General features: G+C 44.2%; 1 protein-coding gene across 6 annotated transcripts in view; it reads left to right on the plus strand.

The window, feature by feature from the left end:
- Window positions 1-27,035, plus strand: part of ELF1 (E74 like ETS transcription factor 1) — a 96,311-nt gene that overhangs the window by 455 nt on the left and 68,821 nt on the right. For 2 of the 6 annotated variants that reach the window (XM_075087732.1, XM_075087742.1), the window contains exon 1: window positions 23,542-23,682. The exons of 2 other annotated variants lie outside the window; for them this stretch is intronic. The gene's annotated coding sequence lies outside the window, so the exon portion shown is untranslated. Of the gene's footprint in view, window positions 1-2,438; window positions 2,585-23,342; window positions 23,508-23,541; window positions 23,683-27,035 lie in introns of those variants that run through there. 2 more of the 6 variants (XM_075087749.1, XM_075087694.1) reach the window with 2 other exon arrangements.

Below are 27,035 nucleotides of genomic sequence, written 5' to 3' on the forward strand. Positions count from 1 at the left end.
GCCCCGTCCCGCCGGGCGCTCCTGCCAACTTTCCGAGGAGTTCGGGCACTGTGTGTGCCGGGGGAGACTGCCCGCCGCCGCCTCCTTCTCTTCCTCCTCCTCCTCCTCTCCCCGCCGTCGTGGGGCAAACGGCGGCTCCGCGCTGCTGCGGGGGGGGGGGGGGGGGGCGGGGGGAATGAACCGCGCGAGCTCGCGGGGCGGCAGGCGGCCCCGGGCCCTGGGCGGGGAGGCCGTGGCGCGTGCGTGAGGCGGTGGGACGGGGTCGCGCAGGGGCGGCCCCGGGGGTATCCGTGTCCCTCGGGCGGCCGGCGCTGGGGAGCCGGAGGAGCTCCCCCTCAGCTGTACCCCTCTCCCACCTAACTGAAGTTGCACCGGGTCTCTGCTCCTCTCCGCTCTCCCCTCCCGGAAAAAAAAAAAACACAAACCAAAACGAAACCCACTAAAATAATGTTAATTCACCGGCTGCAGCTGGCAACCTTTTTGCTATAGTCGCGCACAAGGGTGGAGGAGAAGCCTGCGGAGTGAGTCATGGGTTTAGGAGGCCCTCTGGTTGTTTATGGCAAAAACGGGGTGGCTCGTTCCACGTGTGGGAAATAAGTAGAATAAGAGTCGCTAAAATTAATAACGAAAGGATAAGGCAGAGGTACCCGTGCATATCACACTCTCTCCCGACCCCGCTCCTTGCCCCACCTTGCTATTGAGTAGCCTTAAAAAGGAGGAGGGAATTTTTCCTGAAGGAGGACTTGTGGTCAGATGTCATAGCTAACTGCAGTAGTTATGCCTTTGTCAGCATTTCCATTATAAGTGTAGTTTTTATGTAGTTTACAGCTTGGTTATAAAAATACACACTGGGTTGAAACTTGGTCGACGGCCTCTTCTCCAGAAACATCTTCTAAGTGAATTTTGGAATTACTCTGCTTAGCTGCTTAGTGGAAATCCGTGGAAAATACAGGCTTTTTATGTTTCTCTGAACTTTAAAACTTAGCTGCTTACGCACATGGACGCATTTACAGATGCTGGTCAAAAAAAAAAAATTCCTTCCCCCTCTCCCCAAGTTTGTTAAATTGGGGAGGAATTTAGAGGCTTGGCCTCTGCGGGCATTGCTCTTTTGCATTAATTAGTGCAGCAGAGACTCACTGAAGACTCTCACGCAGTCCGTGCTGCCTTGCATTAGGGCACCCACTGGCAGAAGTGATGTGGGGCACCATGTGTCCGCACAGCTCAGGCCATCGGGTGCCAGGGTGGTTTGAATGCCTCACTGCTGCAGACAAGAAGCCGGTGTTAAAATGAAGGTGGAATATGTTAACTTTGCTCTGTGGGATTTTTTTTTTTCCCCTAAACTATGTCTGTTCAATTGCTGCTTCTGAGGCAGGGAACAAGCTCAGTATTTAAGCAGTTTTGTTTGTATACCCCTGTATGTGCACGTATCTAGGGCCTGTGAAACGTGCCTGCCACCCAGTGATTATAGCTGATCTCTATATACTCTATATTCCATATGTGTACTACCTCTCCACCTCGCCCAGCCCTACCCTGTCGGTAAGTTTGCAAAGCAAAGTGCTCAGGAGTTGTAAAAAAGCCAGGCTCATCAGGCCGTGCCGGGCCCGTGCACGATAATGGTGTCTGTCGTGATGCCATCTGCCATCGTCCTTCCCGGCCAGCTCGGGTGATGAACCAGAGGTGCGTCCACCGAGGCGTAGCAGCATCCTGGCCGGGCAGCGGTGACAAGAGGTGACATGACCAAGGCAGACAGTTATGTGCAAAGGGAGAGGTGGTTTCACGCCTGAGACGGCTGGTGGGTTGGATTTTGCAGCCCCTGCCTTTCCTGTACGATTTCCATGTAAATGTAAAGGTTTTCACTCGTGGGCTGTTGGTTTTTTGGTTTTTTTGGGTGCCTGGCCTGAGTCCCTGGGGTCCGCCATGCAGCTCTGCTGGACTTGTCTGTCTGGGACAAAAGTCAATGGCTGTTCACGCTCGACATACAGATGATGTTTTGTAGGTCTCAGTGTGCTAGAAATGCAAGTCTTGAGCATCAGAATTGCTCACTCAGTATAGCTTTTTGCGCTAATCCTTTTGTTTCTTAGTTTCCCATCTTTGAAAAGACCCTTGGATAACAGTATCCTTTATCTTACAAATTACTGTAGTGATGAGAAGCATAAAAGAACCTGGGAGAAAAGAAATAATTCCCTCTGTGGTTTGAAAGTGTGTAGGTGATGCTCTAGAGAGCAAGGGCAAAAAGAGGAATTTGTGTCTTAATTATAGCAAAGCTTCTGTGGGGAAAAAAATGTGACCAGGTTGGTTGCAATTAGAGATTGACCTCCATGCATATAAGCACTAGGAAATGGTTTTAATTACCGTAGGCCACTTAGTTCTAGTAATTCCTAACTTCTGCTGTGTTAGTCACATTTTTTTAATACTGGTTTTTGTGTGTAATTTCCTAGGTTTTCTTTCCCTCAGGAAAAGCGCTGAAAAGCAGATAGGCAGCCTAGGGTAGCATACTCGTGTCGCCATCCTTCATCGGCTGCATTCCTAACGTAACACCTGCGACTCTGCTCTCGGAGCTCTCTGTTGAGGATAACCAGTGGTGGTAGGTCATGGCTGTGGTCTGTCTTGCTGCAAAGACCTGTAGGATGGGGCAGGGAAAGGGTGAGGAGAAGCAGGACTCCTGCTCGTGTCCCAAGTACCTGGTGCCCTCGTGGCCTCCACCAGCCCCTACATGGAAAGCCTGGCGCCCGTTGCTGTTCCCTGGCTCGGAGCACGATTATTTGAGCTGCGCCCCTGTCCTGCACGGGCGCTGGGGGACAAGTTGCTTATTGCTGGGGGGATGGACTGTGTCATCTGATCGGCATGGGGAGTTGAGAAGAATGTGGACACAGCCTAACAAATACCTACTGAAAATGCACAAAGTGCAATTCGTCTTTGGACGTTTGACCAAATGCAGATGGATTTTTCATGGGGGTAGCACAAAGGAGACCTCTGATATAGCGGCTCCAGTCCTCACATCAGATTTCAAAAATGTTGCCAAGCTCTGGAAGGGCGCTATAGCCTTCCAAGTTTGCCAGAGATTTCTGTTAATGTTGAAAGACAGCAGTTTCCCTGGTCTTGTTCTGAAGAAGTTCTTATTGCAGTCTACCTCTTTCTACACCCCTCCCTCAGAGGCAACCTCTACAACACATGGAACAAAATTTAGCCTCAGGCAGACATTCAACTTGGAAAATTTCAACCCAAACAGTCACAGTCTGGCCAAGTTACAAGCAGCTGGAAGCAGCATCTTGTGTTGGAAGTGTTCAGCAACTGCCTAATAGGCGGTTCGTCAATACTGTGTATAAGTTTATGAACATGGAAATAAGCTGCTGAATTATAATATTAATTAATAGGCTATGTATTTGACTGATTGGCACCCAGTTGTTTCTGAATTTTTTAAACTAGAGAATCGAACCTAAAGCTCTTTGGTTAACTGCATGAATGCTTTTCCTTACTCGCATTATTCATTGTTTTCCTGGCTGAGAAATTGAAAACTTTAAAATGGAGCCTCTGAAATAAATTACAAGCCAGGGCTTACTTGTTCTGAATCTTTCAGAATGACTTAACAATTGTTAAAGACCAATTTACAGTAGAACTAGAGCAAATTGCTTCTCAGTGTTTTGAATTGTAAAAAACCCGTATCTCCCAAATTCCTAAGCTATTCATCAACTGTTCCATTGTAGCAGACTCACCCTATGTTGTGTCCCTGATATATCTAACTCTGCAGTGAAGTGTGGGTTTAAAACAATTGTGCCATGGAGTCACTGTGGAATAAATACCACAAACATTGGCAAAGTTGCTTCATAAATCTTTCTTAGTTTAGAGAGGAACTGAGGCGTGCCTGTCTTCTATGGGAGTGCAGCTGTTTCTTGTGGTGTCCCCTGGGGGCTGGATCTTGGTGTAAGGCTGTTTAATATCGTTATATTCGCAGTTTTTATGATGATATCTCGTCGTTACCAACAGATTACATGCAGTTTTGTGCATGTATGGAATGAGTTACTAGTGTGGTGTATTCCAAATCACTTTTTTAGATGGTTAGCATCCAGAAGAAGGCATTTTTCAGGCGGCCAGATACAAAGGAACCAGGAATGTAGTTACACTAGCAGGATAAGAGACTGTCTTCAAACAGGTAATTTGAAAGAAGGCTTAAGAATTTGTGCGGGGAATCATCTCAACAGGAGTTTTCATTATAATGCTGCGACTGAAGTGTGGTCTTTGGCTGTAAGGCAATATGAATACTGCACAGAAATAGGAAAGTACGTGGCATTAGTAAGATCACGGGAATTCTGTGTCTGGTTTTGCTGTTCACACGTGAGGAGGGATGTGAAATACTAGTAAAAGCATAGTGACAAAAGTGATCTGAGGCTTGGAAACCAAGCTTCACAATGCAGGGGGTGTACAGAGTTTATTCGGCTCAGAAGAGACTGCAAGGGGCAATGATGCCTGTATATATTGTTCGTATGTGCAAGGAAAATATGTGATACTTAATTGACCCTACTGAGACATCCAGCGTCTGGGAGCTGAAGTTAGCTATGTCGTACCTTGAAATAATAAGTAGCAATGAGGGCAGTAAAGCATTGTGATGGATTTGCTGGGAGAGTTTAAAGTGAGATGGGGTTTCCTTCTCAAAGATGTTCTTTGGCCTGGTTTGGTGGAGGACTTTTCCAGTGCACGTAGAAGGGGGAAAAAGTGTGCTCTGTTCACCTATGTTCTTCCCTGGATTGAGAAAACAAGATTATTTGTAGTGCTTTCTGTATATTGTAGCACATGTTGCTACCTTGGACAAGATTATAATAAAATGTCATGCTTCAGAACTTGGCTGGTTTTCTCTTGGGTCAGGAAGACCCTTTTTTTCTTGATGCTTAATTTGACTTCTGGGATTCTGAATAAGTATTGTATACTATTCACTTTCTTCCAGAGCATCAACATCTGGTGCCACCTGGAGACAACATATTGGGTACTCACCTTCTTCGCTTACTTTTCCCGTCAGTACAGAGTCCCCTCATATTCCCAGGCTGGTGTACCTTCTTTCTTTGATCAGCATACTGACAGCTATATTCAGGGGTGAAGAAATTTCCCTTGCTATTAGATAGGCAAGGATGTCGCTCACCGTTCAGAAGTCAGCTGCTGAGGGCTCACGGCACCTGCAAGCCCGCTCTCCCCTTAACCACCTCTCTGTCCTTCGGGCACGCCTCTCCTGCTGCCAGATCTCGCTGCTGCAAGCAGACACCAGAGATGGGGATGGGGACATGTGTGTGTATGGCTTGGCAGCATAGCACACCCGGCAGTCACTAAAACAGCAGAAGTTATGGAGGTAAAATAATTTTGTAACCTGAAACACACGACTGACTGCTTGAATCAAGTTGAAGCATTACCTGCAGAGTTCCTTTTCAGGCAGCTTCACAATAAAGCTGAAGGTTTAATTTCGCCTGGGAATTGCACTTCAGCCTAGATAGTTAAGAGATGATGTTTTATAATTCCACAGTTCATTCTTTTTAATATAGCAGACACATTTTTTCCTCTGGCATCTGCACTAAAATAAATATACTTTACAGAAGAAATACTTTAACACTTAGAAAATTTATTTTATTGTACCTGCGCTAGGGTACATGGTACACAAAAGCATGCCAGGATCTGGTATTCAATATTTTGCACAGTGGTCTTGATTTGGGCTTTTTCATTTGCGCTTTGAAATATCCTGTGAATGTTTCAAGGTAACAAGTTGCATTTTCTTTACAGGATGTCATTACTGGAAGTTTTCCTGTTGAGAAAAGCTGAAACTTGAGGAGCCTAAGTTCTTGTAAATCAGTATCTCTAGACTTCTCGAAAACATGTATACAAGTGTTTCCACTTACTTGGAAATACGCAAGTTCTAAAGTACTTCTCTCGAACATGATTTCTAAAAACGCTTTCCTCAGCTGCCTTATTGAGATGTGCACGTTTAAGAAAATAATGAGAGTACAGCCTTCTAGGGTTTGGCCCACATGCCTATCACTACATTCATTGGAGTTAATGATAATGCTGTATTGATTTCCAGGAGACACAGGATCCAACTCACGAATAAAGTACAAATCATGTTGGATGTTCTCAGTTTTTAAGAGCTCTAATCAGGTTATTTAATAACTTTCTTCTCGGGAAATGGCAAACTCAAAGAATCAACAGTAAATTTTGAATCCTATTTTAATGTTGCAGTAGTTGGGTAAGACGTGGGTTAATATGGAGGCGATAACAAATATCGCCACAAAGTCTGTTTTGACAGTGCAGTCATGGGTTGTAGTTTCCCACCTCATGACATCTTATTGTGTTTGTAATATTTAGTGAGTTTTATTTCCTTGTTGGCTGTGAAGTGAAAGTGTTTTAGACTGAGATTAAAATTTACAGAATTGTTAAGCGACCTATGTCCATCTTGGGGGCGTACCAAATTTGAACATTATACCATTGAACAGCCGAGCTATATAACTGACTGTACACCTAACAGCGCAAGTTGTGTGCGTATAGGATAATTATGCACCTGGACAACCGAATTAACAAAGGTTAGAAATAGCGATAGGACTGAGTTCTCTGCCAGGTTTGGTTTTCTCTCCTCAGTGGTGCCAGCTGTAACTGTAATTGAGATAGTCAAATTAGGTGTTTTTGTTGAACGTATTATTCTGTATCTGCTGGGTGTGTGCAAGCTTCTCACACGGTCCCTAGTCCAGCACATCTGTGGCCAGTGAAGGTGTAATTTTGTCTGCTCCCCAGAATAACTTTAATTTCCTTTTATTTATGTGTGCATACAGAAATATCTTTTTTCTTGTTAAAACGTACTATTCCATATTCACCTGCAGTGTGCTATTCCTGTCTCTTTCGTCCTTTAATACAATAGTGACATTAAGCAGTTACAGTGTCTGAAGTACCTGGGCATACAGCTATCGATGAAATTTAATGAGGTGTTTCAGCTTGCTTGACCTTGTTCTGCAACTCGTTTACGCTTCAGGTATTCAGATAGGAAACCGAGCATGCTCCGAGCCCTGGCAGAAGATTGCTCACACGGTATCTGCTCCTGCAGCTTCTGTTTCAACATTTGCTGCTGCTCGGAGAGACACTGCCCCTGTGTCATTTCCAGCAGCTCACGTGTTAAGTGTGTATCGGATGCTTTTGGGGTGTGCTTGGACTCTACAGCGGGGCACACTAGCTGGTCGTTGAGAAGTGGAACTGCTGGTGGGAAAGCTGTAGGATCCACAACTTGCTGCGGACCTTCAGTGGCCTTTTTTGGGCAAGAAGAGGTTGAACAGCATCCTGGCATCTGTTCTCTGCTTTTTAATTTTAAGAGAGGAAGTTTGGTGAGAAGTTCCAAGGTCTCAGTGTTGGTCAAGAGAATGACAGCAGATACGTTTGAGGGAAACAAAGAGCCCACGTTGTCACCAGGTTAAAAAATTGAAGAGGTGAGGAGGTTATGCTACCCTGTGGCGCAGGATTTGCTATTTTTTTAAGATAAAAAACAGGGGAAGTGGTATTGTGGGTAAAAGGACAGCAAGACTAGTCGGAAAACGGATGGTGACCATACTTAGCGTTCATATACTGCTGTAGGAACATTGACTCATCCAACACGTTATGATAATAATGTGTTACCTAAGGAACAGTAAATCTCTAGGAAAAGAGCATACTCCAGGGCAGTTTCTGCAGATGCCATCACTGGAAGTAGCAGTTTGCATTGGTATCCCGAGGAGAAACAGGGCCGTGGAGCGTGCAAGAAGTACAGGGTGCTTGGCCTTCGTGCCCATGACTGCCGTGGCTGTGATGGCTGCCACTCCTCCCCATCGGTCACCCCCAGCAGATTGTCACTTCTCTTCTGCCAGCATATACTGCCACCCCCAGACCTGCCAGCTGAACACGGGAACCCTCCTGCTTCTGCCAAATTTATTTTGCTTAACTAAAGCCATTTGAAGAGTAGATTTATTTCAGTTGAAATGGACTGGGGAGCTTAGGTGACAAAGCTGAGGCAGGTTCTGGTAACTGCTGAGAAGCTGCTGGGGGGTGCGTTGAGGAGATTAGTGGTGTGTTAGTGGAGACTGTGGAAATGAGATGTATCCGCAGTCTATTGAACTGTAAACCTTTCTCCAGCCTTGTGCTGGCAGACGTGTGCCAGCATTTTACTTTTATGTTTCCTTCTGGGAGAGGGGAATTATACCCACATGTAACTGTGCAGAGAACAGGTCCCCCAGCAGCTGCTTACATCCACTGAAGTAGTGCTGAGCTTTTTCCTCATGTATTTGGGTATCTCTCTGCTCTGTGCAGCTGTCTTTCACTGCATGCCTTTTCAAGCGAAACTTTAATCTTGAGCCATCCAAAACAAACCTTTAGTTTTTTCTTAGGTTTTCCTAGTCGAACAAATTTTATGGGTTAACAGATTTAGTCTTCAGGGTTTGTAAAAAAAAAAAAAAAAATTTACTAAGGCTTCTTTAAATTCAGTTTTCAGCTGTTAATGTTACAGCGTAGTAAAACCTTTCAACCATTACAGGTATAATATTTTAATGAATGAATGAATTGGCTTTTGACCATAAATATATCGCAGGCAAGATGGTAAGAGCCAGAAAAATACTTTTATATTCTTGGCAAATGACCATTTGTGAAAAATTTCCAGGACACATCTATTAACGTTAAATATTTTTCATACCTTGTGATCAAATTTACTGGTATACTTTTATCATTTTTGTACTCTTTCAGGAGGAGAGTGGGTGATTGCATCATTACATACCTCTTTCAAGGTGAATTATTGCAAATATATTACCTAAGGTCTGATCTAGCTACTTGCTTTGCCACTGGACGTAGTTTCTGGGGCAGTCTAAAACAGAGGTCAGGCAGTTGAACGGTTACAGTATGTTTTCAGGTGGTTGTTTCCTTAAGAGGTCTCCATACTTTTTCTGTGACAAAACCAATACATTAACTTTTGTAGATGTCGTGTTTGTCCCTCTGAAAGAAAAACTGCATCAGGAATGGGGTTTGTAGTCTGTTTTGTCACTGCTATGTGATGAGCAGCTGCAAGGTCAAGTCATACATGAGGCTGTCCCTGTACAAGTCCCCCTCATCGTCTTTACTAGCTAGGTGTGGGGTTTTTGCCTTTCCCAAATCTGTACACATTTGTGAAAGAAAATGACTCGTTTCATGTTTTCCTGAAGAAAAATGGTATTTGTACAGGGAACTGCCTTTATTGTGGAGAATTCGTGATAAACACTGTGTACTAGTCTGCATACTTCAAGACTCTCACTAGATTCCAGGTCTTGCTTCTTTGCTTCAATACCTGTCAGTAATATTGCTTACTTTCCTGAATTCTCTAATCCTCCCTTCTCTTGTTTCAGATTGCTGTCAAGACTTGTAGTGATTAATGTAATTAGAGATGGCATAGTTCATTGGAGCTTTGGTTTAAGCCGTGGTGGACAACCATATAAAAATCCTTCTTTTTTTTTTTTTTTTTCCCCTGTTTTTTTTGAGGTAGAGAAGGATCAGTTACGTACATGTTCAGATTTAGGTTTCCATTCTATATATATTATTATCAGACTGAGCAGGAGTCTTATTGCAGGTGTCTCAATAGGCACAAGTATTTATGCAGGTGTGGTTTAAAGGAGAAAATGCATAATTCTAGTTCTTTTGTATAGCACTGCATTCAAGTTTGCAGAACGGCTGCATTTTAGCAGAGGAAGCTATTCTAAATGTGAAGTATTAGAAAAACCACTGATTTTGGATACTGTGTTAAAGAAATTGGAAGACTGGTGTGAGAAGGTGGCTTTATGAACACTGTCACTGATACTTTTGATGTGTGCTCCCTCTTTCTTATCTAGTCAGCTTTCTAAATCATGTTTTAAATTCTTTTTAGTAAACCAAAGACAATTAGAAATAAAAAACCTAAAGGTGTTTTTTTCCAGTATTCTGGGGAAAATCCTATCATGAGATTTTTTCTGGCAGGCAAAAGAAGTAGAACCTGCTTACCAGTTCCAGATACGCAGGTGAGGAGGTGACTACCGTACCTGGATTCTGGCTGGAACAGGGTCATGTCTTAGGTGGCTTAAACCCAGACTTCTCAATGCTTTTGCTCTGTGGAGCCACCACAATAAAATTCTTCCATCTTTATTCCAAAATGTGTCTTGAATGTTCGTTCTTATGCCTGAGGAATAGGGAACAGAGCTGGCAGAGCTGGCGATGAAAGAAAATTAGGTAAAACAAATTAGAAAGGGAAGGAAATGGAAGAAGGTAGATCCAAAGTAGTTTTCTCCTTCTAACTGTCAGAATATGAGCCAGGGAAATGAGATGCAGAAGAAACTCTGAGTAGTCCTGCTGATAAAATTGAGATAATTTAAACTGCTATAGAATAGCAGGGAGCTAGATCAGTGTGTACAGAAAAATGTTGAGTTCAATTCATTACCAATAGTGAGAAATTTAAATACCTCTCACCCAACTTTATGTGGGGACAGTTGTTTACTGAAGGAATTTTTTGGGTCCTTTTTTAGAACTTAATGTTAGCTTTTGCTAGATGTGACGAAAATGGCTCAAATCTGAACGCTGCGGCCAAACAAGGTTGAAGAACAATCATCTATAGTTACAGCTTAGATTTCTTACCCCTCCTCTCCCAAATATTGTGTTAGCATGATGTAGTTTTGATGAGATGAAAAGCACAAAGTGTGGACAGGCAGTTTTTTCACATAATTAATGATCAGCTTTTCTAAGTGGGCAGCAGCCATCAGTGAAGCGCCAGAGCTTTCCCACTTGGGTATGACCAAGAGCTCAAGCTCAAGATCTCCCAGTTCATTTTAGACAGTCTGGGCTTACTTTTCTGTGGTTTACAAGCACGGAGAAAGGTACAGAAAGCCCCGAGCAACTCTGTGGGGAGTCAGGTGCTGTTGTTAGGTTTGGATTGGTGCCAGTGATCAGACCCGAGGGGAAAGTGATGGGGACACTGCGGCAGCAAGGCCCCACCAGGGATGTGGGGGGAAAGTATATGACTGAGTAGCTGCTATCAGCTTCATTTTATCTCACTAGTGACCTTTGGGTTTTTTTCAGAGGATTTTAGGTCTTTATGCATTTGGTATTGAATAAAAATGAAAGTAAATGGGTGATGATGAGGCATCTTTTCAGAGCTTGTAGAAGCACAGCTAGCAGAAGCATGTTTCTGCTCAGAGTCAGAGGGATGGTGTAGATGAACAAGTGTTCAAGGACAGGTTGAATCAGGCTTTGAGCAAGCTGATCTACTGCAAGATGTCCCTGCCCATGGCAGGGGGTTGGAACTAGATGATCTTTGAAGGTCCCTTCCAACTCAAACCATTCTGTGATATTGGATAGCGTCAGACAGGAGCTTCATAACAAAACAGAACCTGAGTGCGCCAAGATGTATAGAGGGTGGAATACTGAAGCGAAAATGTCCAAATGTGGTGTTTCAGATTAACTGGGAGATGTCAGTCAGATCTCCTCATAATTCCTTTGCAGTATTATTCTGAATATAGCTTCCCAGCACACCAGAAGCTGTATAGTGTATGTATAGCCATATTCTGTACTGTATATACACCGCTATAGTGTTTGTACCTATATATACCGAATGTATATGTATACTCTATATAGAGGTCATGATTTTGGGAAAAGTCTTGATACTTGGGAGTCAAAATGTTAACCAATTTATAATGGTGTATTTGCATCTACCTTAACTTTTTTATTTCTCTGTTTGCTTTGCAATAGTGTATTTAAATTATCTTGAGGGTAGTGTTCTTCAGTTATGTTCTTGTTTTGCCCTTATTCTTTCAAGTTCTTCTTGGACTGACATTTGACAATATTTGCATAAAATCAGACCTTTATGGCTCTAGGTCAGGAGAGGGAGGGAAGGATTTCCTTGTATATTTTGACCTTTCCATAAAATGTATAGGAATTTAGTCGCTTGACTTTGGAGATGTTTTGAATACAAAATCAAATGAAGTCATGAGTGGGACCCTCTTATCTCCTTCCCTCCCAGTCATGGAATAAACCTCACCCTAACACAAGTCTTCTCACACAGCCAGACTCGCCCCAAATCCTGTTAGGAGAACTGACTTTGTGGCATTTTTTGACCATTTTGGATACAGGGGTAAGGAAATGACCTTGGTTAGTAAATGTAATTCCTTTGTTTTAAGACTTGGGTGGTTATGCCAGTAAAGATGTTCTGCAAGGTGGAAGGCTGATGGGCAAAGGGGTGAGAGCCTGGCTATAGTTTTCTTTAGTTAACTAGAACTAGGAAAGAGAAGGCCATATATTTATACCTTATATTACACACACACGCACGCACACACACACACACTTACTTCAAGGAATACAGAAAGGTGGAAGAAAACAACCCTTGAGGCAACACAGCTACTCAACGACCATATGCTGTTTTCCCAATTTTGTCTATGTAGGTTAAAAGGCCTTCGCTGTGTTAACTTTGGCCTGCAGATTTTCACCCTGCTCTTTTCTGCCTATAAACCTGAATTGTTTCCTGGGCATATGAAGAACCAGGTTTCCTGTGGATTTGTATGCAAAGCGTGGTGCTCCCTTCTCCCTGTTTGCCTCCCTCTACAGTATCCAGCTGTCCTTTCACCTCAAAAATGCAAATGTGCGTCTCCTGATGACACAGGTGGTATCTTTCCTGTTTGCTGTCTGGTGTTGCTAGTTGGTGCTTAATGGCACAAGTGAGTTTTTCAATGTGCTGTATAATTTTGTTGCATAATTCCTGCACCTCCAGATCTGTCTTCTGCCAGAATGGTGCACAAATTATAGACTTGTGTAGCTTTTACAACACTTACTGGGTAATGTAATTTTCTTGAATCATATGGAGGGAAATTAGTATATTTTTAGAAAGTAAGTACAAATAATGTACACAACCCAGTTAGAATCACCCGGAACCACAACCTTTGGATAGGTTATTTGGGATCTACTGGGGAAGCAGCAGCCTGGTGCAGGCAATTAAAGATTAGTAATAAAGGGATTAAAGGATACTTGCTTGAGGTAGGGAGGTTAGTTTCTTCTCATAGAGCAGAGAGTGGCAGGGAGAAAGCTGCTCTAGCTCATGCAAAGCAGCAAGGGCTCATATCCTAAAATCAACAGGCCTGAGGATATGGGCAATTAATGCAACAACAACAAAAAAAATCTTTTTACTCTTTTTCCTTCCTGAAGGAGATAACTGAGAAGCTGCTTTAATTATTCTTATCCTGAATATTAAAATTAAATTAGTCTGATGCTGTTCTTCAGTGGTGGTTGAAATATAGGAAGATTTCTATGACCACAGTCACAAGTAGTATATTTTTGTCTGATATGCAAAGCTGGAATACACTTCCAATGTATCTTGCTAAAAAGGGGAATCATTAAAAGTGAGAGTTCAAGAAATAAAACTGGTCACACAGAAGGAGTGGATGAAACTCTCAGAATTTAGGCTACTGTCCTAGGATGTGAGCATTCTGCCCTCAACTGTAGGTCTCATCTGTCCCTTTATGGTGGAGGGAGTTGAAATCATTCCACTCTGGCTAGTGGGATGTTTTCCAGAGCACAGATGTCTTTAAAGCTGATGGACCCTCAGTAAATGCAAGACAAAGTGGGCTATAAGGTTAAGCATATATACTGAAATGCTAGGTTTATAATATTGGACTAAAATAATAAACATAAATATATACCTAGTACTTTGGATGGAGCACTGAGAATACTAAATGTTTATGACAGGTTACTTGAGAATATTGAGCTCCCCCCATTAAATAAAAGACACCTGCTAGTGGAAACCAGGACAAAAATCACATCTGGGATTGCAATAATGCCCTCTAGTTCTCTTAGCCTCAGGTTCCTGATTTTGTTTTCAGGGCTCCCTAAACCACAATGTCAAGAAAGATAATTCCTGGGAGGCTTTGGGAGAACACACAGTAGTAGCAGGAATTCTCTCTGGAACTGAGCCTTTATGCGTGTGTGCAATGGTATCTTCTATAACATGTCTGCCTGCCATACCTTGTTTTTATGGTCAAGTGACGGTTTGGTTTCTTGGAGTGATCCACAGGATCGTAATCTTACAGGGTTTGCTGGTAGGACTGCTCACCCAGCCAAAGATCAGTATAGAGACACAAGGCAGCTGTTTGTGCAACTTGGAATGTCTCTGAGAGATCAAAATGTTGGCCTTCCAGTGGTCAGTTCACCTTCCCTGCAGCCCCGTGCTCCCTGACACCCCTCCTTTTTGTGTGCTGCAATCTTTATTTTTCTCCCTCTTCTCTCTTCTCCATGAGTTACGTATTCACCAATTGGTTAACGTAGCATGTATTTGGACAGGTAGGCCTGCTACTAAAAGTATTGATCATTTCCTGAACAAGCAAGTTAAGTTTTTAATAACCAGTTCTCCATCTGAATGAGTTGCAGTAGAAAATGGATTCACTCACATAAGCTTACTTTTTTGCAAAACCTATTTTTTTTCTCCTGCTGCTCCAAGTTAGACTTTTGTTTTTTTCCATTAATTAGAGCAGCTGGAAGAGCAGTAATAAACACACTTTCCTTTCTTTTGTGTTCACATCCTGAGCAGGGCACAAATACCCTGTTGCATTCTCATAAGCATCTAAACTATTTGTGGAACTCTAGCTCAACATTTTTCTAAAAATGATGTTTATCTGGATTTCCCTGAATTCTGTAAATTTGGCCTGCATCCGTACCAGGATGAGTGTGCAAGGTAGCCATTATGTCCTGCCTAGGATGGCGGGACTGTAAGGACAACAAAAACAGAAGCAAACAATTTATCATCTGACTGGAGCAGTGGAAAACCTTGCAGCTACAACCCTGACATCTGCATATGCTAGATGTTCTTTGTTATTGTCTAAAACACAAACATGAATAAATAATTCCCCGGTACTTCAAGATACCAGCAATAATTTCCTGTAGCACGGCTGACTTTCTGGGACTGCGCAGTCTCCACAAACTAACTATCAAGCCTTTAAAAGAAAATTAATAATTAAAAAAAAAAGCAGCTGCAAAAGTACAGCTCTGGGTCCAGCACAGTTTAGCTAAGGGCGGCGCCTGGCTGTTCTCCCTTAGGAGAGGGTTTGATGGGGAACATTGCGATCCCTCCCCCATCCTCTCGCTCTGTATAAAGGCCAAACAATAATAGTAATACTAACATTGCCATGCTGTAACTTCTGTGCATATCTGTAGGCTCGCCTCTGGCTATATCAAATACTTTATCTGTGATTAATAGCATTCCTTGCATAGAAACTTCTACAAATCTCAGCTTCATTCTTGATTTAATTTTTTTTTCCCTGATAAATATGGAGATTAAAATATCCAGTGTGAATGGTATTTTTTTTTCTTCTTCCCATTATGTGTTTATTATTCATGAATGTGTTGCAACATCCAAAAATGTAATGAGTGACTCACAGAATGAGAAGAGGAAAAATAGTTATAGCTTTTTAATGAGGATTCCTCAGCGGACTAGAGTGTGTCCCAGTTAAGAAACCACTGTTTGACTGTATAAAACCCACCCAGTCCTTCCTTTTATGTTCCTTCTGTGTGTGTTTGCAACATAGTTTCACTTGGTATATATTTCTAGTCGTCCATTTGGCTGATATTTTTTTTTTCTGTCTTATATCAGGGATGACAAAATTCTGTCATTAAAAACAAAACAAAAACTGCAGAACAACACGTTTACAAAGAATTCTGGATTTTCTGTGTGTGTTAGAAAGGAGAAGAGCGAAGGCTAAGTTTCCTGTTACTGGCATAGTAATATCTCTAATAGTTTTAGATAGAGCTTGTATTCTTAAAAATTACCCTTGCAAGGACTCCAGAGCAAATATAGCCATCCCGTTAAAGCAACAGAGTTCTGAAGGAATGTCATAGCGGGGGATCTGAAGCTCACCTTGTGGGATGATGTCCAGCACTGACCTCCTTAAAGAATCAACATTGACTTTTTTTTCTGGATTGTTTCTTATTCTTGGAAAAATCTAACCTTTTCTTTCATATGTATGTTTTTAAAATTTAATGGCGTTTATTCATGCCTGGTATTCCCTCACCTTTGTGTCTTCCTTGCACAATAGCTGGAAACCCATGTTTGCATAAAAGGTTTGTTTTGAGTGCAAATTCATAGAAATAGATAGGCACCTAATACTTGTTTTTCAAACCAGCTGTACGCCCAGGTGATCATTTCCCTTGGAAAGCTTTGGATCTAGAGTAATCTTACTGCAGTCAGGATTGTATAGTCTTATATGATATTAAAGTGTATTTTTAAGGAATTTTCAGGGCTGTTACACTGCGTGAAAATTTGGGATAAAAACGTCGCATTGCTATACCCTTGCTGGTTCTCTTAGGATATCCAGTAATTACTGTCATACCAAAATGAGGTCATTTTGGCTTTCTTTGTTGCAAGTATGTTGTAGTGAGGTGTTCTGTACGTCAAATAGCATTACTGTTACAGTGCATAGCTATACTTGGGCATTTAGTAGAACTACACTATCTTCTGCCTTGTTTCAGAAACTGCTTCTGTCTTTTCAAGCAGTAAGCTCCTCTAGGTAAAAAAAAATCCAGATAGAGCTACCCATTTGTTGGTATAAAATATATTTCTCTACCCATTTACTTCCCAGTCTTTCCATTAGTTGCCTTATTTGTTGTAGGGCCCATGCTGGAACAGGGTTTAGAGATGGTATTTAAAGATGAAAGGGATGTTGGCCTTTTTGGATCAGCTTAGTGATCCCTAATGGAGGACTGGGAAGCAGCAATTTATGAGTTGAGTTTCAGGACGCAGCAGCTTTAACTGTCTGCCTGAATGTGGCTAGTGATAACATTAGGTGAGGCACGATGATTTCTTCTGTCACCTGAGAAAACCAGGTAATGTTGCATGTGATTTACAAACATTTGCAGATGGTGGTTTCACTCTTTCTGTTTTGTGATTTTTTTGGGGTTCTAAAGCCTGCTGAGAGAAGTAGTGTCGGCTATAAACTTGTCCTGTCCTTATTTTGATTGTCTGACTGCCTTAGAGCTCTGGGTTTACAAGTGTTACTTCTGTTGCATCTACTGGCAGGTGTGTTTATAGGATGTTAGATGACTTCCAGTGCACTTTCCAAAACAAATGGGCAAGTAACACACAAAGGGAGGGTGGAACAGAGCTAGCTCAGGTCTGAGAGCCGTGGGTTAAGTGGCGTCTTTATCCCTTCTCTCTGCCTGCAGCATACAGCATACCGCAGGTAACATGCCTTGAGCTTCCCCCCCCCCCCCCCGCTATTGTGGAATCATGTGAGTCTTAGGGTGAAAATTTACTTTAGTGCTGGCCCAGTCTAGTAGTTCCTTAACACCCACAGAGGGACACCCTATATCCTTTGCTGGCAGTGCTCATCACAGTCTTTCTGAGCTGATTCAAGAGCAGCCTGTGCTCCCCACCCACCCCAGTCAGCTTTCTGCCACAGTAATGTGTTTAATGGGACCAGCAGAGGGTTTAATAGGTACCACATGGACCAAAAACGGTGCAGGGAGAGGATGGGGAGAGAAAAGTGTGGTTGGGGTTGGTAGAGAAGTGTCAGAGAGAAGCAGGAGCCTGTAGCTTCTGGCTGAGAGTGAATCAGAGATGATCCTGTGTCAGAGCTGTATTTACTACATGGATTTTTGCAATTCTTTCCCTCCGAAGCCTGCTTGTCAGTAGAAGGGAGGATATAACCACGTTTTAAACCATTCTCAGAAACACTGAGAAGCATACTCCTCAGCACAGGCAAAGCCATAACAAAAGGAGGAAGGAAGGAACTTAAAAGAGCAAGGAAAAGTGACTATATAAGTAGATTTTCCTAGAGGCTTGTCATCTGTGGGATGTGACTAGGGAATACCTTAGAGGTGACCCAAGAAGAGTTTGTGCAAGGCTGTACAAGGTCAGGGGTTTGTTGCTGTGCTGCTGGCAAAGGCAGCCACCTTGCCAAATTGGCCTGCACTAGGAAACACTGGAGGCAAACTTGGAAGCGTAAAATGGATGAGTTTAAAGCTGACTGGTGCTCCGTTGTGAATCCATTTAATTTCAAACACCTTTATTGCTCCTTCTGCTACCAAGGCACAGTTTCTGGAGGCTTGGGAGTTTCCTGACCACAGACTTACGAAAGACTCTTGTGTATTCTGAAAGATGACATTTACTATCTGAAGGATTCCAGTTAAGCATAGGATGGCGAGGATACTTTCCCTCCCAGCATTTGAAGAGAACAGTGGCTGTTCATACATGCTTTGTTTACTACCACCTTTCCTTTCCTACAATTCAAGTAAAGTTCAGAAGACCATAACAGTGAAAAAATAGACTGTTTTCTCTCAAATTCATTGTGCTCTACTGTCAGCCTATACTCAGCGTGCACTAAAACATCACTGAACCATACTTTTAAATTGCAAATTAAGAACTGATAGCTGCGTGGGCTGTATTCCAGGTATGCAAAACCCTGGGTTCCACATTTCTCCTTCGAGATGCTTTTTTTTACCAAAACCTCTGAAAACGCAAGATGTTTGTAGATGGCAATCAGTTGTCTTAAAAATATCGTAAGCATATGGTCTGAATTTGTGATTCAGTTGTCAAATAACAGTGATGAGAACTTTTCTATACCTAATGTTGTCTAGCAGAGACTTCCTCTGGGGACGGGAGTAAGCTACCTTATAATCTTCTGATGCAGTTTCTCCATGCGTAAATATTTAGGTCATGTGATCTTTTTGGATTTCAGTAAAGCTTTCGATAACTGTCTCTCACAGTATCCTCCTGGACAAAATGTCCAGCGTACAGCTGGATAAACACGTAATGCAGTGGGTGAGCAATTGGCTGATGGGTCGGGCTCAAAGGGCCATAGTAAATGGGGTTCCATTGGGCTGGTGGCCAGTCACTAGCGAGTTTCCACAGGGATCCATCTTGGGGCTGATACTCCTTAATCTCTTTGTAAATGACTTGGATGCAGGACTGGAAGGAATACTAATTAAGTTTGCTGGTCACACAAAACTGGGAGGAGCTGTTGACACTCCTGAGGGCAGAGAGGCCCTGCAGAGAGATCTGGACAGACTGGAGAGCTGGGCAATCACCAACCATATGAAGTTTAACAAGAGCAAGTGCTGGATTTTACACCTGGGGCATGGCAACCCTGGATGTACAGACAGGCTGGGGAACGAGAGGCTGGAGAGCAGCTCTGCAGAGAGGGACCTGGGGGTTCTGGTCAGCGGCAAGCTGAACATGAGCCAACAGCATGCCCTGGCAGCCACAAGGGCCAACTGTGTCCTGGGGTGCATCAAGCACTGCTTTGCAGCCGGTTGAGGCAGGGGATTGTCTCACTCTACTCTGTGCTGGTGCGGCCTCACCCCGAGTGCTGTGTGCAGTTTTGGGTGCATTAAGAATACAAAGCTACTAGCGAGTGTCCAGAGGAGGGCCACGAAGTTGGTGAAGGGTTTAGAGGGGAAACCATATGAGGAACAGCTGAATTCACTCAGTTTGTTCAGCCTGGAGAAGAGGAAATTGAGGGGAGACCTCATCATGGTCTGCAGCTTCCTCTCAAGGGGAGGAGGAGGGGCAGCGCTGATCTCTTCTCCCTGGTGACCAGTGACAGGACCCGAGGGAATGGCGGGAAGATGTGCCAGGGGAGATTTAGGTTGGATATTAGGAAGAGGTTCTTCACCCAGAGGGTGGTGGAGCACTGGAACAGGCTCCCCAGGAAGGCAGTCATAGCACCAAGCCTGGCGATATTCAGGAAGCTCTTGGACAACACCTGCAGAGACATGGTGTGCATTTGGGGTTGTCCTGTGCAGGGACAGGAGTTGGACTTGATGATCCTCCTGCGTCCCTTTCAACTCGGGACATTCTGTGATTCTATGATTATGCATTCAGCAGTGTTAGAAACCCACAATAGTTTCAGTCTGTATTTATGTGGCACTTACCACAGCCGGAGGTGCCAATCCACAAATCCAAAGGACCAGGATGGTAGCATCGTGATTAGATATATATTATATTACAAATGTTGTGGCAGTGCTACTACTGTTTCTTGGTGTTGTATTCAAGGAGAAAGGAAGGTGCAGAGTTTGGGTGCTAACTCAACACTTGGGTGAAGGCTGGTTCAAGTGTTGTCCTCCTGTATACATATGGTGTGATCTTGGGCATGTCCATTGCTTAGGTGTTCTTCCCTGCCATGCTTGTGAATGGAATTATTAGGATTTCCTTCCTACAGGGATGCCTGAGATTAAATACATTGCAAAGCTTGAGATACTGGGAACCTAAAAAAACAAATATAGAAATGGAAGTTCCTTAAATCATATTTTTATCCAGTGTTGAGCCAGAGTTTGATGAGGCCCCAAGCCTGTGCATGTTGGTGGTATGAGCCTGAGCTGAGAGCAGGATGGTGGGATCTCCTCTTGCAATAGTGGAGGGGAGTTACAGCATCTCAAGCTGCTTTAGGAATGGCACCATGGGGTCCCATGTAAATGGGGGCTTGCTAGCCTTCTCACGTGGTGACCTTGTGTATGATATAGCAGAAAAATAAAAAAAAAAGAGCTTTTAAATCTAAAGATTCTGCTCCCTTCGTCAAAATAATATTATTTCTTCCCCAACGCCCATCCAAAAATGAAAGCTGGTAACAGTCACAAACCTCTCTTTAGGCCCATTTTTATGAGACTAAAATGTATCTGACTCACATGGGGTAGCATACCTCCAGAGTGCATCTCTCTGGTACTCACTTGGCTTCAGAGCCTCATGCCATCCCTTGTGCAGGCAGGCTGCTGTGGTCCCCTCCTGTGTCTCCTGGGGAAGCATCCCGTCCCATCCCACTCTTGTAGACCCCTTGCTTTCAAAACCAGTTGAGAAGGAGGGACAGTGATTACCAAACCAGGGCATGAAAAGAGAAGCAGCTTCCTCAGGGTCATGCATGAGGCCAGCAGAGGTGGGAGCCGCATGTAGGTCTCTGCCACCCCAGCTGGTGCGTGGCCTGCTTGGCTGCGCTGCTCCCTTTGGGGTGTCATTTGCCATGTGTTTCTCTGGGAGCTGGGGCCAATGGCAATGTGAAAATTGTATTACACGTTATTTATTTATTTGTGCAGCCTTAACTTTTCTGCTGGTGGGTTCCACCCTCTGCCGCGCAGTGCGGCTGCACAAATATTTGTGCTGGGAAACGGTGGGAGTTGCTTAGCGCGAGGAATATGCAGTCGGGATGGAGCGGAGGGCTAAAGCTGTTTAAATTGGCGTAAGGCATGCTGTTGGTCAGTGTCTAGCTATGTCTTTTGGGCAAACAATGATCTGAGTTTCACAGAGATACTCATCCCAGCAGTGGGCAAGGTCACTTCTTTAAGCCAAAATTATAATTAGCAAGAAACCTGATACAGTTCCAGGGATGAACATCCACCTGCATTCTCTCTTGCTACGTATGTTTACATTTTACATATTCTTTTTAAAAAATACTGCTTCCAGATTTAGCTTAGAAACAGCAAAACGTTTGCATAGCTTGTGCTCATACATCACTACTAAATCGTTTTTCAATTTAGCTGATTGCCTGGATAAGACTGTGTTGTTTTTTTCCCCCCGTAAAACATAACTATTAGACTTTCTTTAATAATTAAAATGGCAGTCTCCCTGTGCCAGTGTTACCGTTTCCTTGTGACCGCCGTGCACCTGGGTCAGATTTCTCCCCTCAGTGTCCCATGATTTCTAAACGGGTTTGCAGCACAAGAAACAAATACTTTTAGATGTAAGATTGGATTAGAATTAAGTTGTTTGAAAGAGGGAAAATACATCTGTTGCGAGAGGTGGAAAATATATAGTGACTAAAATAACATTGCGGTGTTTCCTCCACATGGCCTTTTTTTCAACCGAGAAACACAAATGAAGGCATATTTTGATAAAGAGCTCTAGTGAAGCTACTTTAGTAGTGTCTTAATTGATACCTTTAGTCAGTAAGTCATAAAAAATGTGCTACTACTTCTTTTCTTCAGATCTTCCACTAAAGCAGGCTGCAAAATAACATGATGAAATACATCTAGTAAAATTGTACCTGCATAACTGCTCTTTAAACAATAAACTGGGAACCCGTTTTGCCTTTGAGTGCCATAGGGACTGAATTACTTGGGAGTAAAACAAAAATTTTCTTCTCTGTTATTAAACATAACCAGTAGTTGGAGATATTGATGTCCATAAAACAATGAGTTTTGCTCAGTGAACAACTTATGGGACTACTGTTTAATTATTACAGGGGTGTGTGTTAATGACAGCTGCAGTTAATCATATTTGGAATTATTTCAGTGCATTTTTGCTAGAAGTAGCTTCAGGTGTTTACTCATGTCTTCTCTGCTCATTGCAAGGTCACCTCTGCTACTTTCTTTCCTCTCCTCTGCCTCCAAACTCCTTGCCCTGCAGTTACACCTGCTGGTTGTCTGCATGAGCTTGGGTCTTTGTGCCATGCCTTCCCTTACGGCCAGTGTGCTGCTTTGGACTCTGTCCTTCTGGAAGTCAGTGGAAAGCAAATGCACGTGCCAGCCTGCAAACAAAGCGTGTGCTGACCCTTCCCACTAAAACAAGGCAGAAATAATTCTGTCCTCGCTCTCCACGCCGTGCTTTTCAGACTGAAGTTCTGTCGGGCTTTTTGGTGCGCCTGATGAGCTCGCAGAGCCCGTCCAGAGCACTTACGTTGCCTTCATCTACGCGCTGGGTGGCTTTCAGCACGTTGTTTGTTAGGCACAAGGGTTTGTTTAAAGAACATAAGGAGCGTATCGGAAACTGAGAATTAGATGCCTGTCAGTGCTTTAATGGACACTGCGCATTAACTACATTTGCCTGAGCTATTTGGGCACTCCGAAGCTTCGCTTTTTGTTCCGGGTTTAGCCAATTCAGCACGAGCAAGACACCATAGGTAGAAAATACCAGATGTTCCACAGAAACGTGGTTATCTATTTGTTACTTATGAAGAAGAGCGGGGTGGGATGTTGCAGAAGGCCTCCTGGGTGCCATTGCTCTGACACAGGCCACCCCAGCAGCCAAAGCAATGGAGAGGGGAGCCAGGCAGGAACCCCTCGGCGGCTGCAGCAGTGAAAAGGGGATGGTGGTGGGAGCCGCCTCGGCGGCCAGAGCCATGGAGAGGAGATGGTTGCCGGAGCTGCCTCGGCGGCTGGAGCAAGGGAGAGGGGATGGTGGTGGGAGCCGCCGCCATGACCCCAGCGCCGGTGCGAGGCGGGAGAGCGAGCCACACTTGCTCAGGCTCTTCACACGAGGGGAGGCGAAGCGGGGCGCGAAGCCGGCCGTCCCCTCTCTGGCCGCCGAGCCGCCCCGCGCAGCCTGCCAGCGCAGCCCGCTCCGCTCGCCGGGCCGGGCCGCCGCCACCTGCGGGCCGGGCCCGGCGGAGCGCTGGCCGCCGCCCGGGGCGTGTCGTGTCGAGCCGAGCCGCGCCGCGTCGAGCCGCCCGGCCCCGCGGTGAGTCACCGGCCGGGGCCCGGGCACCACTTCCCCCCCTCGACAGGAGCCATTTTAGCTGCACGAAACTGCGGGGCGGCCGGGGCGGCGCCGCAGGCCCCGCGGCGAGGCGGTACGTGCTCCCCGGGGAGGGAAGGGAAGGGAAGGGCGGGAGGGAGGCCGGGCGGCCGGGGGGGACGCGGCTTCCCTGGGGCTCCCGGCCTCCGCCGGCCTCGACGTGCTGGTCGCGCCCGGAGGAGCTCTCCTCAGCCGTCTGGGGAGGTCTGGGGGGAAAAAGGGAACTTCTGGTAAAGTGCAGCACCGGGGCGCGCTTGGGAAAAGGCAAAAAAAGAAATAGAGGCGCCGGTAAAAGCGACGTTTTGGGGCGGCGGGACGGTGGCGGGCTGCCTGTCGCTCCGGGCGAAGGGCGCTGCGGCCGCCGCTGTGCTTCTCTGAACAGCACGCTTTGCAAGTGTCACAGGCGATTTGTAATTTTGCTGTGTTTCATAATTTTGTCGCCTTTGAAGCGCGTGGAGGTGTCAGGCGGGCTGCCGATCCTTCAGTCGCCGCACAGCTGGCTGTACCATAAACGAAATTTATTTATTCTGAAATAAATTTATTCTGGACCCGGTGAGCATGTAGCAGAGGATGGTCCAAAGCGGTACGGCCCAAGTGTTACCCATCAGCGCTGCCGCGTTGAGCACCTTTGCTCCGCTGCCGCTCGCCCGGTGTGGTCCGGAGCGACTTTTAAGATGGCAGGTTTGTCGTTTCAAAGGTGGATCACACTCTGCGCCCGCGACCTGAAACTGTGGTTCTCTTTCTGCCAAAGCGAACGCATTCAGCAGCTGCCGCGGCGGTGTCGTTTCAAAATAGAGTTAAATTGTTTTCTATAGGAAAAAAAATGGGCAGGTACTCACCTTATCCTGAAAATGATTAAGAAACTATAGTAATGGGGATGGTGTACATGGCAGAGAGACAGGCCAATTATAAAATGGGCTTAGGGGCAGTTGTAATGGGAGAAGAAAATCCCGGAGGTAATTGCGGTGTGTCAAATTGCTTTTTAAACTTCCAGTGGATGAAACCCACCTTGATTCTCCTAATTATGTACTTCTGAACTCTAGCACAATATTTTGAAAAAGATTAAGTGTTTCCACCTTGCTTGTAGTTGAACAGAAATGCAGAATAATATCTTTAGAAGTTTTGTCTTTGTGTATAACTTTGGACCCAATATTTCAGTCTTTCAGTTGAGAAATAAACTTGAATATCTCCTTACTGATAATGAAATGACAGGGAGCTCAAACTGTTGCGCACAGTAGAATACTTCTCAGTTTCATTTACTGTATGGAGCCTATATCTGAGAAGTATAATGGAGTCTTGCTTAATACTGCAGTTGGTTGCAGGGGAGGGAGAGAGGGAGGCAACCATTAAGTAGATGGTCATGTTTTGGGTGAGGCTGTCTCTTGTCTTCACCCTTTCCAGTGTTCACCTGTATCTTCCTTCTGCATCCTAGGGTACGGTGTGTTTTTACCATCTTTTGATTTTATGTTTTGCACTTTTTCTTTCTAAAAGCAACAGTTTTTGCAAAGGTTTGGGAGATTTACTTGGTGCATTGTTTCATGTTGAAAAATCTACAGAGGAAATGGTAAATCTACAGAGGAACCACCTGGAAAAAAATTGTTTTGAGTTAGTGATAGAAGTTTTTTACTGACAAGTTCTTTAGGGTATTTGCATCTTCCTTTTCTTCATGAGTTTTATTTTCAGATCTTAGGGCTGAGGCAACAACTGTCTGCCGTGCTTGCAACTGGCAGAGCACGAACCTTCCTTTTCTTACCTCTTTCTTCCCCTCCTTTCTGCTGTACTGGACCCTGTTGAGACACCCAGCCTTAAAAATCCAAGTTATCCTAAGCTGGCTCCCAAGCTGCAGCTGCTTATCTTGGGCAGAAAGCTTTTTGCGTGCTAAAGGGTAAGTAGCTGCTGCTGCTGCTTTCTCTCTAGAAGGGCTTCACAGAGGAGCAGTTCCTCTTTGAAGGCACAGCTGCCATGTTCAGGCTCTTGCTGCTGCGCAAGGGCTATGCGAGGGCTACAGAAGCATCTGAGGTGCAGCGGTGGAGCTAGGAAATGAGATTTGAAAGTCCTCCAAGCCTTACAGATGACAGCTTTGACAGATCTTCTAGAAGGCAGAGAAGTGAATTAGAAGGGACAGAGAAATGGCATTAGTTTTTGTTGATTTTTATAGCTGAAGCCTGTGTTTGTCTCAAAAAAAACAAAAAAAAAAGAAAAAATAATCTTCCCCCCCCAACCTAAGACAGGGATCTTTCGGTTTGGATTGAGTTTGTGGTTGTTGAGAGATGAGCCGTGGGAGTGGTATCATTAGATGCCAGCTAGCTTGAACATTATTTCCAGACCCACACTTTTACAGAAGTGCCTGCTTTCTAATGTGCTCTTTTTTTTCATCTGCTGAATATTAGAATTGCCAGGTCCATGATCTTGGTGCTCCAATGAGAAAAAAAAAAAGTAAACGTCCAGATTTTAAGAATGTTGTTGGCCTGGTATAACCAGATGTTTCAGTGTTGCTCTGAACTCGTACCTCAGTGGACACTTCTGTGTATTTAAAAAAAAAAAATACACGAGGTGTATAAGTGCACCCTTTTCTCTCTTTTCAGCACAGCTGCATTCGAGGTGAGCTGACAGAAAAGACTTTGTAAGAAAAATGCAGGATTTCCCTCTGTACTAGGGAGAAGCTTTGATCTCCAAATGAGCTTTCGCTTCTTGCAAGTGTTAGCAAAAGTTTCTCAGCTTTCACTGGCAGATTTTGTTGTTTTCACTGACAGTTTTGGTAACTTGCTGGAGTTTTTTTTGGGCGTGCAAGGAGCAGCAAGGACTTTTCCCTGCCGGAGTGATTCAGTGCAGGAGTGGCAGTAGGTGGAGTTCATGTTTCCAGCCGTGGTTACAGTCCAGTCTGTAAGCGCTGAAACTTTGCTACCATACGCCAGTGATTTACTGTGCTTATCCTTTTAATGCCAGTGATGTACTTTAGAGATTATTTGCTTCCTTAAATCTTACTTAAATGTTGCTTTCTTAAATCTTACTTAAATGTTCCTTCACAGATAAAGTAGTTGACAGAGACTTATACATAGTGAAATTTGAAGTCTTTTGCTTATCAAAAGTCCGCAGCGGCCATGTGAAAGGCTCTAGACGTTCTCACTCTCCTGACCTGACTGGGCTAGTCTTTGTAGACTAAAAATTACTTATTTTTCAGTACAGGCCCTGTCCTGTGGCAAAGCTTCCCACTGTGTCAGCCTTTGTGCTAAAAGCATCCTATTAGATGAGGACTCGAGTTTATGCATTCTTACCTTGATGTGCTTTAGGCCTTAACTACCTACCAGCTATCTTTAGTGATGAATCGGATGGCTAGAGCTCGGGTCATTTATTTGTCCGTAAAGAGATCAGTTATCCTGGGTCACGTGTGATTTTGTACTAGGTTCAGGTTTGAACGTGAAAACGATAGTTGCTTTGTTAGCCTGGGAAGAACCTCCTATTCTTAAACTGGCATGTAAAAATTATTTCTTTCTGTATTGGGGGAAAAATATTACGGTGAAGATAATTTGCTAGGGGTAGGAGTACTAAATACATAGGTTGGAAACTGTGGGAAAGAGTTGTT

Source organism: Phalacrocorax aristotelis, chromosome 1, assembly GCF_949628215.1.
Source record: "Phalacrocorax aristotelis chromosome 1, bGulAri2.1, whole genome shotgun sequence".
Taxonomy (NCBI): domain Eukaryota; kingdom Metazoa; phylum Chordata; class Aves; order Suliformes; family Phalacrocoracidae; genus Phalacrocorax; species Phalacrocorax aristotelis.